Below are 20,099 nucleotides of genomic sequence, written 5' to 3' on the forward strand. Positions count from 1 at the left end.
CATATCTGCTGCCTGTCCCTTCCGGGTAAGTCTGTGGGATGATCACAGATGTTTAGCCAGCAAACAGGGAGTACAAGTGATTGCCAAACATCTATGAGAACACACCTGTCAGTGCAGCACCCCCCAAAACTGTTAGGAGAGTGATATTTCAAGTATGTCCTATCTACACTCCCATGTTGTCAAGCTGTGACCAGAGTGTTTACATTAACAGAGTGAGATGTATGTGCATAACACTAATGTGTAATCTGGAACTTTGTGTGGCAACAGTCAGGTAGTGCTAACAAACATTGATCCCACAGGTACGTTGGATACAAACACTGTGCTGAGAAATACAGACCATTATAACCTGTACTGGTACTGTTCACTCTGGTATTGTAGGGAATTGTGAGTGTTGCAGTTTCTCTGATTAATAAAGTATCACTGGTCACTGTCACCCACACTGTGCTACATAATATAACTGTGTAGGAAAGCATGTATATGTGTGTGTCAGGTCACTAAAGGTGGAAGAGGGTAATATTCTAGATATATCCCAGCACACCAGCATGTGGTCAATACATGGCAAGAGTCTGTGCAGAAAGAGTTGAATAGCTATGTGCAAAACATCAACCCATAATCCGGGAGTATGTGTAGAAACAGTTAATTAGTGTTAACAAACAGTCCCTCCACAGGTATACCAGGTAAGAGGTGTATACTGCAGGTAAAACTGGTTCATGTATAACGATGATGACAGCCATATTACTGTCCAGACTAAGGCTATAGGGTAGTGTAGTAAGACTTGTAAGGTACAGATAACAGCACTGACTAGGAAAGTAATGTGGACTACAGGAATATAATAGTTGTTCATTGACATCTTTCTCCCCCCCCCCCACCATATTTCCAGCAGTAATTAACATACCACCCCAACTGGTATGTAATGACTCTGATAATATCCAGTTGTTTGATAAATATTTTAATGGTTCCCATGCACGTGCTATATTGAATTATTCCAACATTGGTGGCATGGTGCCATCAATGTACCTGCATGCTGTTCTTATTACCACTGTGGTCCCATATATGCATGTGTTCTGTTTGCCATGCAACTGTTCCGTATCTGGTGTCTGGGTTAATGGGAATATCTATGCATGCTATTATACCTAACCCTGGAATGTGTTGACTATTACTAACCCACATATGATGACGAAATCTAAACACTATAGCACGCTTGGAAAGGCCGGTCCCAGCGAACCTACCTGTCCCACCTCAACTGGCCATGACACCAGGCAACAGCATGTCTGGGGCCCAACCTAGGACCTCCCTGTCCATTGGTCCTGCATCACCTTCGGGTGGAACCACCTCAGGGGATGGGGCTTGCCCCCATGGGAGTGGGCGCAGACAGGCACCTGTCACCCATTGCCAGGGTTGGGGCCGTGGTGCGTAGAGAGATCGACCAGCAGTTTAGTGATCTTCTACGCCAGCTCGAGGGCTGAGTGTCGTGATTAGAGAGTCAGTCTGGCACCACGACTCAGCCCCCAACAAAACCACCTTCAGGGCTGTGAAGGTGCAGTGGTGACTGCCCATGGGTGGGGACCTCAGTCCCACTGTTACCACTATGGGGCTTGTGGGCTACTGATATCCCAACATCCCTCCCCATCAAGGTGTTTACCCCCCACATGTGTCATATACCACCCCTGTATGTGTCTTGATGTCTTGTCTGTTAAGCTACCCAACCTACCTACCCAAATATACCTACTACCCCTCCCCAACATTCCACTCTCACCTGAAAAAACAAAAAGGGCAATCTGTTCCCACAAAAAAATCTCACCCCATACATAGCGGTCCCTTTTGCACACATGTCCACTAGACACATGTAATCTGGTCTAACTGGCATCACAACGTATTATTGTTGTCCTCCCCCCCCTTTCCAGGGTTTGAGTGTCCAAGTCTACCTCCAAATTCAGTGTATATGCACAGCTGTTACTGTAGAAGAAATGGGCAGCTATGGACCTTCCCTACACCCTTCCTGCACATCTCTGGCTATTTCCCCTACTGTCTTTCCCTCTTTGTGCCCCTTTTTTCACCACTTTCCTATCAACCCCTTTTTCTTTTTTTTTAAAGAAATTAGCACGGGGTAAGTGGGAGTAAGCACTTTGAGCAGCAGTAAGTGAGTTTAAGCCTGTTTGCACAGGGGTAAGCAATGCCTACACAGGTTAAGGAATTCAGAAGCGAACAGAGTATAAGAAGCTGTAACCGGAAGTTGGCAGTGCTTACCTCCACACAAACCTGCGCACAACTGCTTTAAAGTGCCTTAATCACTCTGTATCCAACGGCCCATGTTCTGCCCAGCAACAAAATAAACAGCCTCTGCAAGGCTTGATCCCAGGACCTAGCCAAAGTGATTTACTACTAAGCCATGTCAGATATACATAACCCGGATGTTTTCAAAAACATATCATCCAGCCCAGTCATTGAACAGTACAGAGAATGTATTCCAACATATAGATGTATGTGTGTGTGTAAATATATTAATATCTATACAGATACAACATGTCTATATATGTAGATATATATATATATATATATATATATATATATATATATATATATATATATATATATATATACACATATATATAAATATATATGAACATATATACATGCAAATGCCTACATCTATAGATATGTATGTCTACTTCTATATGTCAAAATATATACGGCAGGTTATATATATGTCAGTAGATATATATATATATATATATATATATATATATATATATATATATATATATATTTAGGTATATACGGACATACATCCATAGATAATGAGGAAATAACAAAAACATATATGTCCACATGCAATGTTAATGGGGTTGAGAGGGCTCAAACAATATACGTCTTGTACAAATAGGTATACCCCCCAACAGCCAAACACGTCCCCCCTGCTATACACTACCAAGTGTTGCAGATCCCATAACCAGGACCAGACACGGCATGGGCATCCCTAGGAGACATATACACAGACACATATATGCAAATAGAGGTTTGTCCAAGGGATTACTCCCGTGTCACTATTAGACAGAGGCACCGTAAACTAAACCTTAAAAAGGGCACAGTATACTCAAATCAAGGGGTGGCGTAAGCCATACAGAATCGGGCTAGGCTTATAATTGCCCCGGGCAGATAGCCTAGTATGAACCTATGAACCTATGTATACATATATATATATATATATATATATATATATATATATATATATATATGTAACTACACATACATATGCAGAGATATGTACATTAAGTTACACATGTAGTATGCGCACACAATATGGAACAGACACTATTCTTACAGTTACCACCTTATCAACTGGAGACTGTATGAGCCACCCATACAAATGACATTCATTGCCTGCAACATATACTCACAGAGATATCAAAGGCTATAACACCACACACAGGTGTCCATAAATGGGAAAGCTTTATTTGTGTGCTATTACAGTTGTATATGCCATATCATATAGCTGTTGAGAAACAGACATCCATATAAACTGAGTAATGCAACTGCGAAACACTTATAGTCATACAGTAGTCCGGAAATGTTAACAAATGTTGCTGTCCAGGCCAAGGCCATCAAGAAGTACATTAGTAAAGACAGACTGGGCCACAGGATACCAAACAATCAATGGTAAGTAATGCAGGTGTATAGTACAGCAGCCTCTAACTACACTCTGTAGACAATCCCTAGGGGGTAAAGACCTCAGTTGACACACTGGGATGTAACTGTTACATAACAAGGCACAACTGACACCATCACAAGCACACTGACAAACAAAACAGTCTGTATGGCATAACAGGCTCTACAGGCATGCCACAGCACAGAGTAACATACACATGTGTGTAAGTGCATCACCACAACCAGTGTGAACACAGCCACAGCTACATATGGCATGCTAGCATATTATTACAGTATATGGATTGTCTGTTCAATATCAACCTCATATGTGCCACCCACACACTAACTCTACAAATACTGGGCCACTACACAGTGTGGTCCACTGCCTGTCTGTGGTATGGGACATGTGCATGTATGGCCCTACAAATATGTAAGCCGATAGGGTAACATACAGTGGAGCAGCATGTAACATCAGATAGAACAGGACCAAGAACAATGATATCTACCACAATCTGTACACAGGCCAAGGTACATATTAACAATACACACACTGCCGACAATCACCATAAGTACACAGACCTCAGTACTGTACACACAACCACAGAATTTCCAGGTTATGTCATCAAATATAACCCTACTATACATTGCATGTGTAGCAGTCTGATATCTCACTGGGTTATTACCAGATATGATGTCACTAATTATGGTGTACAGTACATATGCAACCCTTGCTGCATGACAATATGTACAAAGGTTGTCAGGGATGTGGCTAGAGGCACATACACATGGCCAATATTGACATGTTGCTGTGATAACCTCATACATGTACTGTTGTAACAGGGTTTGTTGCACCATATGTCCTATGAGAGATTTGAAGTCAGTAACTCTCATAGCTGTCACCATCTACAGACTGCAATCCTTACACTACCTTCTGCAGTTCACAGATAGGTGCTCAGTGGGTAACACCTCAAACAAAAGGCATCACACACTTGCCAGTCTGCAGATGGCTCTACAGATGGTTGTTCCCTCATTAACATAGCACTGACATGGCAGGTATGTAAACATGTAGGACAGCCATATCCGCAGACACCCTGTTAAACCAGCATTACTCAAAATGCAGTATAGCAGCACTTACAGTCTGTAGTCAGGTCAGGAACATCCCCCTCTTGTGTGTTGGCCTGTATCCACAGTGTATGTTGTTAGAGGTACACCCCAATCCATCTGAGATGCTGTTTGCCAAACAACAGATCGAGTTCCTGCTCACAGTGAATGAAAGGCCAAACAACAACATGATGTTCCTAGATATTGGTGTGTTACCATGCAATTGGCTATGTGAATGTTTCCACAGCTGTTCCACATGCAATCAGCTAGAGGAGGGCTGCAATTCATGCACAGACCATCAGCTTATCCTGAGCATCACTTAAAATACACATGCTGCTGCCCAAGCAAAGCAGGTGTAACTCTCCACAGCCACCAGAGAGGGAGCAAGAGAGGCAGACAGAAGCACAGAAAAGCCAGGAAGGGATGGGAGAGTAAAACTTACACATGTTTGTGTCACACACCTACCAGCACAGGGTATCAAACCTCAGATGACTATGCAGTGCTATCACATGTCCATGCAGTTATTGGATGCGCCACATAGGTTACCTGCTGTGGAGCTCTCAGAATGTATATGTGATGGTGAGTGACATCTGCAACAGGGATATGGTAGCTATGTGGTAGGTGTAGTACCCATGCCTGCCCGCATGAACAGGTGTCAAAGTCAACACAGCCACACTCTCACAGGGATGCACACAAATTGCTACACTTGGCAGGGCCAGGAATACAACTAATCTCTAGTGGGATTGCCACAACAAAGTACTGTGCAGGTATCACATGCACCACAGGGGGTCATACAGAGGTTATATGTGCAAAGGGTATGTGGAGGTGTCTGACATCAGACAGCATGCTTCAGTATGCCAATGGGGGTTGTAGTGAGTGTGAATGTGGTCATATGCATCATACACCACCCACACAGACACAGGTAACAGTACTGACATGCATGTTTGCACTGCTTCATGGGTGTGTTGCGGTTGATGGTGCCAGACAGCTATACAAGGCTAGGTGATGGGTATATCTTGGCATCAGGTCACATGACAATGATCTGCATTGTGGCTCAGGGCTGTAGTGTCTGGAGTTGCCCACACAGGTGGGTATTGTATTCACCATCCAGTCACCTGGGTGACTATTGTGTGTGGCCAATGCTGTGCATTGCTTGCCATGTATGTATTCCTTAGTCCAGGATATGGACAGTGTCTGGGATGTGCACACCTCCCACATGCATGCACAGTGACATGTGGAACTATACCTGGGGTGTCTGGCCTAAGTTGTGTACACTGATCATTATCATCAGATGTGCCAGTTCTGGCCTCATGTGGCGGGAACTGTTCATGGAAAGTGGGTTGGCCCTGCACCTACATTGATAGCATGATACCAGTATTCCCTGGTGCCAGTGGCATCTGTCCATACAGGGCTTGTGTTTCAGGCATGTTATGTCCTTTGTGGGTCACATTTGTTGGCACCACAGGTGTTGCAGGTGTCCAGTGCGGAACATGGGAGAGGTGCACTGTTGGCATGTACATGCCTATTGAACTGATGGAAAGGGTGCCGTGCCCCCTGTAGCCCACTGCAATCACACCATGGTTACTATCAGGGGCAATAAGCAGGGTCCAACCAACATAGCGACTGTTGCCTAGGCAAGTATGTATGTGTGTGTATGAGACATGGGTTGAGAGTGTACCCTGGGTAATACAAGGCTTGCTAATGTTGTTCAGCTGGCATTGATGTCACATTTAGGGGTATGGCTTTGCATCCCAAACTCTTGGCTATTTCACACCTGTTATCCCTGTATGGTGGACATTGTGATATATACTTGGCCCACCATATAAGAAGTTTGCAAAACCCACTCCACATTGAGTCCAGTTGTTACACACTCACAACCATCGCCACACAGGATACGAATGACAAACACAAACACAGACACACCTGTTATGTCTGGGATTAGAACTCCTACCTAACTAGTTTATTACACTATAGCACTACACCATTATAGGATGTGCCACAGAGCTTACTGGAGTTCTCTTTTCCCAAAGGTGTATTTCACAGTCAATGACATCAGCAGGATTGCCAGTGTAGGGCATTTGAATTGCAGTAAGTGTGACTAGCCTAAAATGTATTGCTCCCTACACAAACATTGAAACACACACAAAACTTCCATCAGTGCTATGTGTGGGGATAGAACCACACTACAGCATGATGCTGTTATAGGACACACCATGGAGATTACTGAAGTTTGCCTTCACTAAAGGCGTATTTCACAGTAAATGACATCAGCAGGATTGCCAAAGTAGGGCATTTGAATTTTAGTGAGTGTGACTTGCCTAAAAATGCATTGCACTCTACACACACATGCACACAATTGCTAGGTCTGGGATTAAAACTCCTACCTAACTATTCTATCACACTACAGCAGTACGCAGTTATAGGATGCGCTATGGAGATTACTTGGCTACAACCTTCCCAGATGTGTATTTCTAGGTGGATGACATCAGTAGCCTTGCCAAACTACAGCATTTGAATTGTAGGGAGTGTGACTACCCTAAAAAGCATTGCTCTATACACAGACAGACAGACACACTTGCCACATCTGGGATTAAAATTCCTACCTAAATAGTTTATCACACTGCAGCAGCATGCAGTTATACAATGCACTATGGAGATTACTGGGCTATAACCTTCCCAGAGGTGCATTTCTAGGTCAATGACATCAGCAGCCTTGCCAAAGTAGAGCATTTGAATTGTAGGGAGTGTGACTACCCTAAAAAGCATTGCTCTCTACACAGATAGACAGACACACACACACAAACACACACACACACACACACAGTTGCCATGTCTGGGATTGGAACTCCTACCTAACTAGTCTATCACACTACAAAAGTACACAGTTATGGGATGCACTGCAGAGATTAATGGGCTACAATTCTCCCAAAGGTGTATTTCACAGTGGATGACCTCAGCAGGCTTGTCATAGTAGGGCTATGGGGAGGGCAGTGTGTGTGCATGGACCATAACCAATTCAACTAGAGGTTGACACACCGCATGTGGGCACACACAGCGTCATATTCCACAGGTATATGTATACAGCTGCTAGATGACTACTTCCTTGTACAATCATGTTGCACAGCTAGCACGTGCACCACATAGTCTGTAATGCTGACAGATACCGGTGGCTAGTATCTACAGTGAGTGACATCTGAACCTCATGTGGTTGTGGCCCTTTGGCTATGTGCTGGGTGGGATAGGCCTGGATGGCTCCTTGTCACAGTCACCCTGTTCCACACATCTATGTATGTCTACCTTTGGCTTATTATAGTGTGTTGTCCTTAGATATATGTCTGTTTTCATGTCCACTGTGAGTGCAAAGCATGTGTGGTGCATACTGAGGAGTGTCTGCACTAACATCTGCAACTGACAGATATGTCTGGTCCACTGGTGTTTGCAGACATGGCCTTCATGTGTTTAAGTGTGTGAGCATGCCCAGTATACCCGTCTGTATTGAATGTGTGGATCAAGTCCAGGTAGTCTGTACTGCAGTGCTGACCTATGTGTTGTACACCTACAGGTAGCATACTGTTTCTGCAGAGTATCCATCAATCATTTGGCATTGACTGTTACTACATTCTACACTGGATGGGGGGGGGCACACCTGACTATTTCTACATTTCTGCACTGGATTTGGGGGGGCACACCTGACTGTTACTACATTTCTATGTAGGATGGGGGGACACACCTGACTATTTTTACATTTCTACACAGGGTTGGGAGGGCACACCTGACTGTTACTGACACTTGTACACATTTGCTATGACTGTACTGGTATATCAGGTACGCCATTTCATTCTGTAGTCTTACCTATCATGCTGACTAGAGGCATACCAGTGTACTACAGATCTTAGCTTTTATTTACCTACACATTAGTTTCTGACTTCCTACCCCTCAGAACTTATGTCTCACTGCATGAACTGCTGTAGTCTGTGTAGGCCTGGGGGGAGGTTACCCATAGGCCTCATTCAGAGGCCATAGCACACCCTTTGCTTGTGTTTGCCTACACCTGTCCTGCTGGCTGTGACTGTTGTTGGGTATTTGAAGCCCCCCCAACTGGCATGTGTGAGTCACTTACCTTGTGGGTGTCCCAGTATTGAGGGTGGTGCTGCAGGGCTGCCTATGTCAGATGCATATATTACACTCCCTACACATGGTTAGGCACTGGTAGTGTAATGTTTGGCATCCCTTTTACTGTATGTGAGGGTCAGAGAGAGGTGTTAGTCCCTGGGACCCTCCTGTGTCAGTGTATGTGCTATGAGTTGCCTGTTTGCCAAGGCCAGGGCATACTGGGCACAACTCCTGCCTACTGGGGAAGGCTCAGGTTCTTCCTCCTCTAAGTCACTCTGTGCCTGTGCAGACCTTGGCAATGGTGGGGGGGCTGTTTGGCCCTGCCCTGTCCTGTTCCTTGCTGCAGCTGTTTTCGCAGGATCATATTATGTAGCATGGCACATACGAGGAAAATTTGGGTACATGTAGCTGGTGAGTACTGCAAGGCTCCACTGGATGTGTCCAGACACTGGAACCGTGACTTGAGCATCCCAAACACATGCTCTACTATAATTCTGGTCTGTGCATGTGCCTCATTATGGAGTTCTTGTTTGGGTGTGTTTGCATTTCTGATGGGTGTCATCAGCCACGGTTCCAGTGCGTATCCAGCATCCCCCAATAGGTTATCATGAGGGATGTCCCCATTGGCAAATCTCTGCTACAGCTGTGTCAGATGCCAGATGTGGGAATTGTGATAGCTTCCAGGGCAGCCAGCACACACATTCATTATTATGCCCTGGGCATCGCACACAACCTGGCAGTTGATGGAGGGGAGGCTCTTGCGGTTGATGTTGACCCTACCCCACTCACCGAGTGGTGCTTTGATGCCTATGTGCGTGCAGTCTATAGCATCCACTACCTCAGGGTATTCTGCTATTTGGTGGAATAGTTGCATATTGCTGGCCAATGCCTCATGGGTGTTGGGGAAATATATGTGCTCACCGACATGTGCTGACATGGCATCCAGGAACTGGTGGAGTACCCTGGATGCTGATGCCTGTGAGATCCCCATCATATCCCCAGTTGGCCTTTGGAAGGTACCTGTAGCTAGTATTCTTAGGCCTACACATACCTTGGTATCCACTGGGATGGGTTCCCCTCTGTTAGTTATGTGTGTCAGGCATAACTGGCACAGCTCAACAATTTGCTGTAGGAGGTCCCTGTCCACCCTATAGCGCTCCACTATCTCCAGCTCATGTAGCCCCTGGTAGGTTACCCTGGGTCTGTACACTCTTCTCCGTCTCCTCACTGTGGGTTGGTTGATAGCATTCACATCCTCATCACCCTCAGCCTCTTCCACAAGTTGTTGTATGATAGCTATTGCAGCCCCTATCATTTTGCTGTTGTGAGTGTTAAAAGTTCCCCGCTTGTTTACACCGGTGGTGTAGTGTGTGGGAAAAACCAGAGGGAAAGGTGTTTGCATAGTATATAGTAGTGTTCTGGGCTGGGCTGGTCTGCTGCCTGTGTAATTGGCTGATTCTGATACATTTCACCTGCCAGCTATGCTAGTTCTCCTTGATTATCTTCCTACTGCTGTTTTCCCTTCCCATTGCCTTCCTGTTTAAGCCTGGGGGTGTGTACACAGTGTTGGTATTTCCTGGCTTAACTTTTTTTTTAAAACCTTTAAAACCCAGTGCGTGGTGTGCACACCCGCTTAGGCAATGTAAAGAGTGCTAGGCAGATTCAGACATACCTCCTAGCTTAGCTTTGCTAAGCTAGGAGCAAACCCGGGCCACAGGACTTCAATCTGCTTACAGTATGTCTGACACACTCCCACAAGATGCCAGCTAATTCCTAGGCTTGCACCAAGCTATTCCTACTCTTACACTGTTGGGACTTTACTGGCATGCCGGGGAAAACTGAGATTCACCATCATTCCCCTCATTTGCATAGGATTGCTTGCTAATGCATAGTTAAATGTCTCACACTGAGCCTCCCCCCTTACCAACCACTACTCACTGGCCATGTTGTCTTCTGCCTGCCATTGACTTGCATGGCGGAATAGTGATTTTAGTCAGAATGCTTAATTTAGGTTTATTTTGTTATTTTCTCCCGGATCTCATTTGCGCGCCACTGCCCTACACTTAAACAGCCGAGATAGCTAAAAAAAAATAAAAGTTGATTTTTTATTTTTTTGGGCTGTTTGCAATGCCAATGGCCTTATACTTAGTCATTGGCATGCTTCCTAACTAATATGCAGCCTTTATTTGCTCCGTTTTGGATTTTGCAGAAATGTACTTGGTTACTAACCGAGTACATTTCTATAGATTGAACTAGTCCTGCACAGCCAGTTGCAAGCTTCATGGATCAGAAATTCACCTCATTTGCATGGATTTCTCCTGCAAATGGGGTGATTTGCATACAGGGGCTGCATCCGTGCAGGATTAGAGCAGGAGCACTCATGCACACCCCTGCAGGCTTTTCCTGGATCGCACAGCAGACATATTGCCTGCTAGAGCTCCTGCGCTGATCTTGCATGCCGTGCAAGGCATAGAGAATCTGGGGGAGTGTCTCATTTTACCTGTGTTACAAAACAGACTGATAAAGTCTGGTGAGAGCCTCATGAAAGCAGGCATTTTCAATGTTCAAAGTGTAAACTACTCTGTTAGATGGCCTTGATGAAGCTCAGGCAGAAGAAGTGTTTTCTTAACGTAGCTCATACTGTGTTGTCATATTTTGTTTGTTAGAAAATAAAAATAAAAATAAAACCTTTTAACTAATAATGAGGTTCCACAGGCTGCTGAGCTGGTAACCATCATGAGTCTTTCAGGAATATTCAAATAAGGGACTAACAGCTAAGCTTTGGGATTGGCTCCTTGTTTTTCCATCTCCCAGATTTCCCATGGACCTTTCCACCTCTGTTTGTAATTGCCTTTAAATAATGGACTTATTGTATTTAATATATTAGAACAAGAACACTTGCCCATCTTCCTACTTAACTGAATAAACTACTGGAAACTTCAACAAGGTGTCTTTATTCCTTCCACAGGGAGGGTAACAGAGAGAGGGATTCCTAGATCTGCTAGCTAAAGTGATTTTTATCTAGACTTGCCCTTCATACTCTGTTCAGTGTTAAAAGGGTCTGACACCTAGCTTTTTGCTTTGTCAAATGTTTCTGTATCTCTAGGTTCAACAAAAAAGAACATTTAAATGGAGGTCTAGAAAATGCCCATTAAGTGTCCTTATTGTAATTTCTCAAATGTAGCTAGGTGTACTATTGAATGTGTATCTCATATCTTATTACCCTAGCAGCCCCACTCATGATGTTACAGTCTAAAATGATGATATAATACCTCAGTGTGATACAGGTGAAAAAATTAGGACCTGATGAAGTGTTTCATTAAGTTATCATATAACCTTCTGCCACAAATTGCATTTTATCCATTAGGCCCCTAAGGAAAAGCACTGTGTGGGTGAGTTAGTTCTGCATACCCATGGATAACATGCAGGACATCAGCACTGTCTCCCTAAACTAGTCCATTGCTTTAAAATCTATTGTGGATATCTGAATCCTGTCTGCAAGTTATTTTCTGCAAGGCTGCAACAGACATTGCAATATCCAGCTTTGAGGTTTATGCCTATAAGCAAAAATTCTCAAGGTCTTAAATGCTGGTTATACTTCCAGTGTACTAGGATTGTGATAAGTGATAATAGCAGTATCTTGTGAAATGTCTGCAAGGAGCAAGACTACTCATGAGGAAATGTAAGAAGCAGCATATTTCTAGTAATCCTGTTATGGAGAGAATATTGATATCCTTGGCCATCATCCATGCTACATCTGCAGAATTTCATCACATTTCAGATTTTAAGGAGAAGTTAGAGGTGAAGTGCTCCCTTATCCCTCATCCATATCCTTGGTTGTCCAGCTACAGTACCAAGTGGTGTATCTTTTGTAGACACATTTTATATCTCTTAGGTGGGATTAAGTCTAACTCAGAATAAGTCAAAGTCATCTTAGTGCAGGAATTTCACTCTGAGAAGGTGAAATATAGTGCCTAAGTGACTAAGCTGGCAGTTGTGGTGCTAGTGAAAATTTTACTGAGAATAACAATAATGTAGCCTAGGAAAAGGGAAAAATATGTTTGTAAGAATGTTCCAACCATTTTCTCTGAAATGGACTTGCACACTGGAAAAATGAAATGTTGACATAACTCATGTCAGGTAAACTTACATCATTGTACACAGAATCCATGAGAATGACAGCAAATCCGTGCTAGTGAGATTGACACTTTATATGCTGCTGGGTATGGTAATAACACTAGTGCTGCTGATGTTGATAAACCTGACCATTGACTAAACAAAAGATGGATGCCAGTGATGCCAATTCCCACCCCCAAAGTTACTGGTATCACTAGCATTTTAACTGTTAGCAGAATACGGGGTAATAAAACACAGGAGATGGCAAGCCAGGAGCCTTGAAACTAGTAGGACAGTAGTTAACTACAGGGTAGCAAACTCTAAGTGTTTGATAACTGCTGCCAAAGATCATTGTTAATAAGGGGTGATACTGGATATCTCTGCAGTGGAAAGAAAGAAGAGCATGACAGATGCTTAATTCAAAAGTAAGGTATAAAGCTGGCTGTGTAGTAGTTAGGTGCATTCTATTTCTATCAAAAAAGGCAACTTCAGTTTAAACCCAATAAGTTATTCAATGGTCTCTTTTATCAAAGTAAGGAATATAACGTTTGATGACATATCTGAGGCAGTCTTACCTTGATAGTATTACTTTCACTACCAGATTTAGGTCCATAGTTCTTATCTGGCTTAGATTCCGTGTCACCCATTTTATATACTGATTTGTTTTTATCTGAGTTTGGTCCAGTACCAGATATTTTCCAACTTGACTTAATTTAAGAATCAGACTATTTTACATGATGCTTATGTTTCTCATCACTATGCCTATATTTATGTTCCTTAGCATATGAGGAAGAGGAAGGAGCAGCTGAAAAACTGGATTGGTCAAAGTACAGGAGGTCAAGGGGCAATGTGAAGTTGAGCATCAAGCAAAATAAGCTTTTGAGACACAAAAAGGTTTTAAATTGCCTTTTTCTGTATCTCATGATAGTATTTTTAAAATATAAACAATCAGATTGGTTTTGTGAGTTAGCTCAATGACCAAGGCAAATCATGTAGTTAATGCACTTAATAAGCAAATATGAGTTTTGTCTTGCCAAAGACAGAATTAGTGGCAAAAAAGTCATTATCATGACCACAAATGGATGTACAATCAATATCAGAAGCATACAGAAGAAGAAAAAATGCAGATATAGTTGTTAGAAAAACAATGAAAGACAGCAAAAACCATCTAGAATCTACAAGGCAGCATGGAGATACTTTTATCATCGACTTAAAAGATTCACAGAGGGAAAGAAATGATAAGAGATGCATTATGTGATAGATGTTGGGGATTGGTGACCTAAAAAAAAAATCAAAAATCAAGCCTGGAGCCTCAGTTCTGCCAGTTATTGCAAATAGAGCTGCTCAGTATCAGATCATTTGATTTTTTTATCCCATAGACTCATGAAATAAACATTATAGTAGGATACCTTCATATCCAGAACTACTTTATCATTTATATTTTACACCACCACTCTATTTTTTTTTCCCTCAGCATTTCAAAGATTCTGAAGGTATGCATTTGTAATCTAATTTTATTTTGCAGCATTATACACGAATCCTTACTGCAATGAAACATTTAATATTCTATTACTTATAGAAAGTACTTATTTATTACTACTTTTGACCCATTGTTGATCTCATGCAGTCTTCTCCTCAGCAATCTGGTTTTAAAGTTTATACCAATAGAAATAATCAACCATGTCATTGAATAATGCATTCATCAACTATGGGGGCTCCTTTATTGTAATAGTTCCTGGAATTTACATTTCCCCTTGGTCATACTGGTTAAGCTTTACCATCCAACTGGAAGTTCATCCAGGATGCTTAAAACGTTTGCTCACAGAGTGGTAAATTGCATTTTCATCATAAATCACAAATGGCGCCAAATACCAAAACGAAAAAACTGTTCATTATCGTTCAGTAAGAGCAAAACGTAACAGCTCTGCTAATAATAAAAATACACTTTATTCAAATCAAACACTTTGTACAATACAAAAACTAATAGATTTCATCATTATCAAAACTTCATCAGAGTTAGTTAACACAGTCTAGCTCCATATTCCTTTTAAATTGTAGCTAATCTATCAGGTTTCATCTAATTAATACTACAATCAGCAAATAAAACAAAATAAAACTATTAAATTATTGAATTGTTAAAAATGTTCCAATAAATCACTTTGCATTAATTTATATATAACACTTATAAAACCTAAGTGTTGCATAAATGCAAATATATTATAAATATATGATTAAAAATACCCATATTACTCCTTTTTTATATAATCTTCATAATTAATTCACCTGTCTTTTAAGATACTTGTTATTGATATTGAGTCATTAAATGCAGGGAGGTGACATGCATTTAATCTCAACTGCCATATCAACTGTTTAATTTCAAGCCAGTTGTCTTTGTCACCACCTTTTTGTGGATCTAAAAACTCAATCTATAACAAAAAAAAATCTATTTTTTTAAAAACTTGGACATGTTGTAGAATGTTTGTGCAGGTCATTGGTAAGGTTATCTATTTAATGTTGTAGAGATGTTCTCTCATATGATCCTTTAGTTTATGGGTCATCTTACCTACATAAAATGCCATAAAGGTGTCACATGTAGCTACATAGACCACATGAGTGGAGTTACAATCACATTTATCTGGACAGGGTAAAGTTCGGGAAAAATTCTTCACAACTAAATAAAGACCCTCATGCACAAACCTACATAATTTACATCTTTCACACTTTTCCATATGATGAACTTGGTTGGTACTAAATCTATCAAACTGCCTTTCATACAGATTCTTAACATTGGAGCCCCTGCTGTAAACCACTGTGGGCTGTCCTCCCATTACAGCCACCATTTCTCTAGGGAATACTACATTCCATGGTTGTAACATCTGTTAAAGTAGAAGTTTTTAAAGGTCATGCTACTAGATTTGCCCCCTTGTTAAATTTATTTTATTTTATTTATTTATTTTACATTTGTTAACTGGGTTAGTCCAGCTGAGCGTTTAGCCCGTTTTCAGTGGAGACCCAAGGAGAAAAGTCCACAGTCAGTATTAGCATTTTACATACAATTAATAAGACATTTCCATTTGAAAATTTTAATGAGATAACTATTACAGTAAATCATACAGTTAAACAATTTGATACAGTGTTTGAAATTGTACGGTAAAACACATTTTGAATAAATCATCCAATTGTACAATTGCACAGTAAAAGACATTTGTAATAAGTCATACAGAAAGCAGTTTTGTACAATGACAGAGGTCATTACTGCAAAAATAACTGTGGTTCAGTGTGATGTAAGGTAATACAGTATTCATAATTCCTAACTGGTTATATACAGTGTCGTTACAGGAAGAGTAGACAGGGGAATGAAGTGGTTAAGCATAGAGATGGAGGGCTAAATGATTATTAAGCTAGGCAGTAGTCAGAGGAAGGAACAGAGGCTATGGTAGGGTAGTTTCAGGGAGGATGACTACAATGGCAGGAGCATTTGTTTGTAAGGTATCTCCGAGTGGCTAGTTTGAAAGGCTTGGTTTGGTCAAGTGACCTAATTTCTAGGGGTAGTTGGTTCCAAGTTGTAGCAGGGTTATAGTTATAGACTAGACACCTATTTTGGTTTTGTGTTTATAGAGCTGTATGAAGTCCTGCTCTGAGCTACGTAGTGTCCTAGTTTGGGAATGTTTAGATATAATAGATAGAAGGCTAGGGCAGAAAGATGGTAGACAGAGGATGGAGTGGATAATTTGCAGTTGATGTAGTAGCAGCATATGAGGGAATTCAAGCCAGTGCAGTTGTTTAAGAGATAGTCAATGGTGTGACATGTAAGTTTGGTTTGCTGCAAATCTAGCAACCTTGTTATATGTAGTTTCAAGTTTGAGTGTGGTGTTACGATTTGTGTATAATTGACAGCTATAGAAAAGTGTGGGAAGAAGAAATTCATGGGAGAGAGTTATTCTGGCTGCATTGGTTAGATGTATTTTGTTATGGTAAAGGAGTTCAAGTTTCTGCTGAGTCTTTTTGATAGAGGAAGTGACTTGGAGATCAAATTTAAGCTGATCATCAATTATGACTCCTAGCAGTTTAGTGCTAGGTTCAGCAGTAATGATAGTGTTATTACTTGATAGGATGGAAAATGTAGTTTTGAGATTGGTGAGTTTTTTTTGGGAGGAAGAGTAGAAGCTTAGTTTTCTTGGGATTGAGAATTAATTTATTATCGCTAAGCCATGTCTCTATAGAGATGAAAGTCTCTTGGGTAGTGGAGTGGAGGTCAGATGGATTGTCAGCAATGGTGATGACTGTAGAATCATCTGCATATTGCACAAGTGTAGAATTGGGACAGGAAGTGTAAAGTAGGTTGGTGAAAATATTGAATAGGAGTGGCCCAAGTATGGATCCTTGGGGGACACCCATTGGGACAATTGGGGGGGATAGGGCAGAGTGCCATTTGACAGCTTGCTGGCAGTTAGAGAGATAGTTAAAAAAACAGGATATGGTAGAAGGAGAGAAACTTAAATGAGAGAGTTTTTCTAGGAGTAGCGGATGGGAGACAGTGTCAAAGGCTTTGGAGAGGTCAAGGAACAGACATGAAACTAGTTTGTTGTTGTCATGGGCCAGTGATACAGTATTGTTAAATGATATTAGTGTAGTTGTAGTACTGTGTTTAGGGTGAAATCCGTGTTGCGTGTGTGTTAGAAGGTTCTGTTGAAGAAGATACTGCATTATCTGTTTGTGGATACATTTCTCAAGGCTCTTGGAAAGGGGTGACAGTATAGCAATTGGCCTGAAGTTAGTTATATCTGAATAATTACCTCCCTTATGTATAGGTAAAGTATAGAATGCTTTCCAAATTACTGGAACATATGATTCAGTGATAGATCGGTAGATCAGGATGGATACAGGATAGACTAGGGATTCAGCTGCAATCTGTAGGAAGTAAGAAGGCAGATTATAAGCTGAGGGGGAGCAGGGTTTAAGTTTAGAGAGTAAGGATTTAATATAGTTAGTTGAGACTGATGTGAGGGAGAAAGTGTTTGATGGATGAGGTGGAGAGGTAGAGAAAGAGTTTAAAGGATGAGGTGGAGAGGTTGAGAAATGGGGGGGTTATTAGTACTTTTTCGAGTGGGAAGATCATTAATAATGGTAGTTACTGAGTTGATAAAATGATTGTTAAATACATTAACAGTTTCTTCTGGGGTTTTATTTGGACATAAGTTAGGAGAGGAAGGGTTACCTGGATGCAGTATATGATTGATTGTGCTCCAGAATTATTTGGGGTCAGATGTTAGGGTAGTGGGAGGGTTGGCATAGAAGTTGATCTTGTCTTTGTTAATAATTTTCTTTATTAGATTTCTAAGTTCTTTATAGGTCTGTAAGAGAGAAGGGGTCTTGGTTTTCGTCCATAATTTCCATATCCTATCACGTTTTCTCATCATGACTCTAGTTGATTTGGTTAGCCAAGGAGCAGTATTAGCTTTGATTCTGATAGTTCAGAGGGGAGCAAGGGATTTGAGGATGTTGAGGAAGGTGGAGTTGAACGAGTGGACAGCTTCATATAGGGCAAGTGTTGTGAGATGGGACCAGTCTATTCTGGAGAGTTGGTCAGAGAATGAGTCTGGACAAAAGGAAGAGACTTTGCGGGAAGTGATAAACTTGAAAGGTCTGGTAAAATGGGGAGTGTGTCTAGTTACTGTGATAGGGCAGTGGTCACTAAGGTAGTTTGGTAGAGTGTGAGGGTTATAGTAATTTTGTGGGTGAGACACCAAAATCCAGTCTAGAGTAGACTGTGGTAGGTGTGACTTACTAATATAGGTAGGGGAGGTGATTAGCTGTTCAAATCCATGTAAGTTGGTACATGAGGTAGTATGGGGAGTTTGAATTGTAAGCCAATCTATGTTTACATCCCCTAGAATGATAGTTTCATTGTGGATGGTCTGTGAGAGGTAGGATAGGATGTTCTCGAGTATGCCTAGATTATCTCCTGGAGGGATATAAATAGCTACAACAGTTATGGTTGTAAAGTTGTTGAGTTTAACATTGGTAAGTAGGAGTTCATCTGTAGAGAAAGGAGGTAGAGGGAGATTTGGATTAATTTTTGTGAGGTGGTCAGGATAGACAATGGCTACCCCTTCACCTCTTTTCCTTTGCCTGTCATGTCTGAGGATGTTATAGCCAGGTGGGGTAATTTCACTATCTTGATTATATGGTTTTAGCCAGATTTCAGTTAGGGTGACTGTCAGGAGTATAGTTAGCTAACCAGGCACGGAAGTCCTGAACTTTGTTTACTACACTCCTGAGGTTGATAGAGTAGAAAGATACTTGCTTATTTAAGGGGTGGGGATAGTAGGTGTTTGTACAGGAAGATGATTATGGAAGGTAGGTTGGGAGGGGCCTGGGTTAGTATGGATGCTCCCTGATAGAAGTAGTGGTTTAAAGTAGAGTAATTGTTTAAATGGGGAGACATTTCTTTTATGCTTAGAGGTACTTCGGAGAGGGGGAGATAATTTTATTTTAGGAAGCAGAGTATTATGGTTTGTAATAGAAGGGCTGGTTTGTAGGGGGGTTTGGGGTTTAGTATTTGGGTGTAGAGTACAAATGTTTGAATGGAAGTGGGGTAGATGTGTGTGGTAAGAGGTGAGGAGGTAGAACAGGGAGAGTATAGGTATCAGGAGTAATGCTTGTGGTTTGAAAAGCATGATATACGTGTAGAGTTTGTGTAGACAGTGGACAGCTGAGGTGAGTGATAAGTAGTACTGTGTGGGAATGAACTATAGGAGGGGGTGTCTGTGAGGAGATTGTTGGTAGGGGAGGAGTAGGAAGAGGTGTGGTGAAGGTTGATAAGTATAAAGGAAATGATATGAGGGTGGGTGGGAGGGCAGCAAAGTAAGCCCAAGCATAGAAAAGGCGAACGGAGTGAGGCCCTACCAAGTAGGTGCTGAACTTCTTAAAAAAAACTATCTGTTAGCCCTATGCCAGAACAGTATAGGATTTCTGCAACTATAGTGGTAAATTTTCTATTAACTTGCAGGTAGTCGGCTAGCTAGTATTTAATGGTGGAGGGGATAGATAAGGTGTAAGGTATGAGAAGGGGTCTGTAAAAGGCCTCAGGGTCCCGTGGTACTGTGCTCACACTGGGTTAC

Source organism: Protopterus annectens, chromosome 11.part0 (genome assembly GCF_019279795.1).
Source record: "Protopterus annectens isolate FY-2018-M chromosome 11.part0, PAN1.0, whole genome shotgun sequence".
Lineage (NCBI taxonomy): Eukaryota > Metazoa > Chordata > Ceratodontiformes > Protopteridae > Protopterus > Protopterus annectens.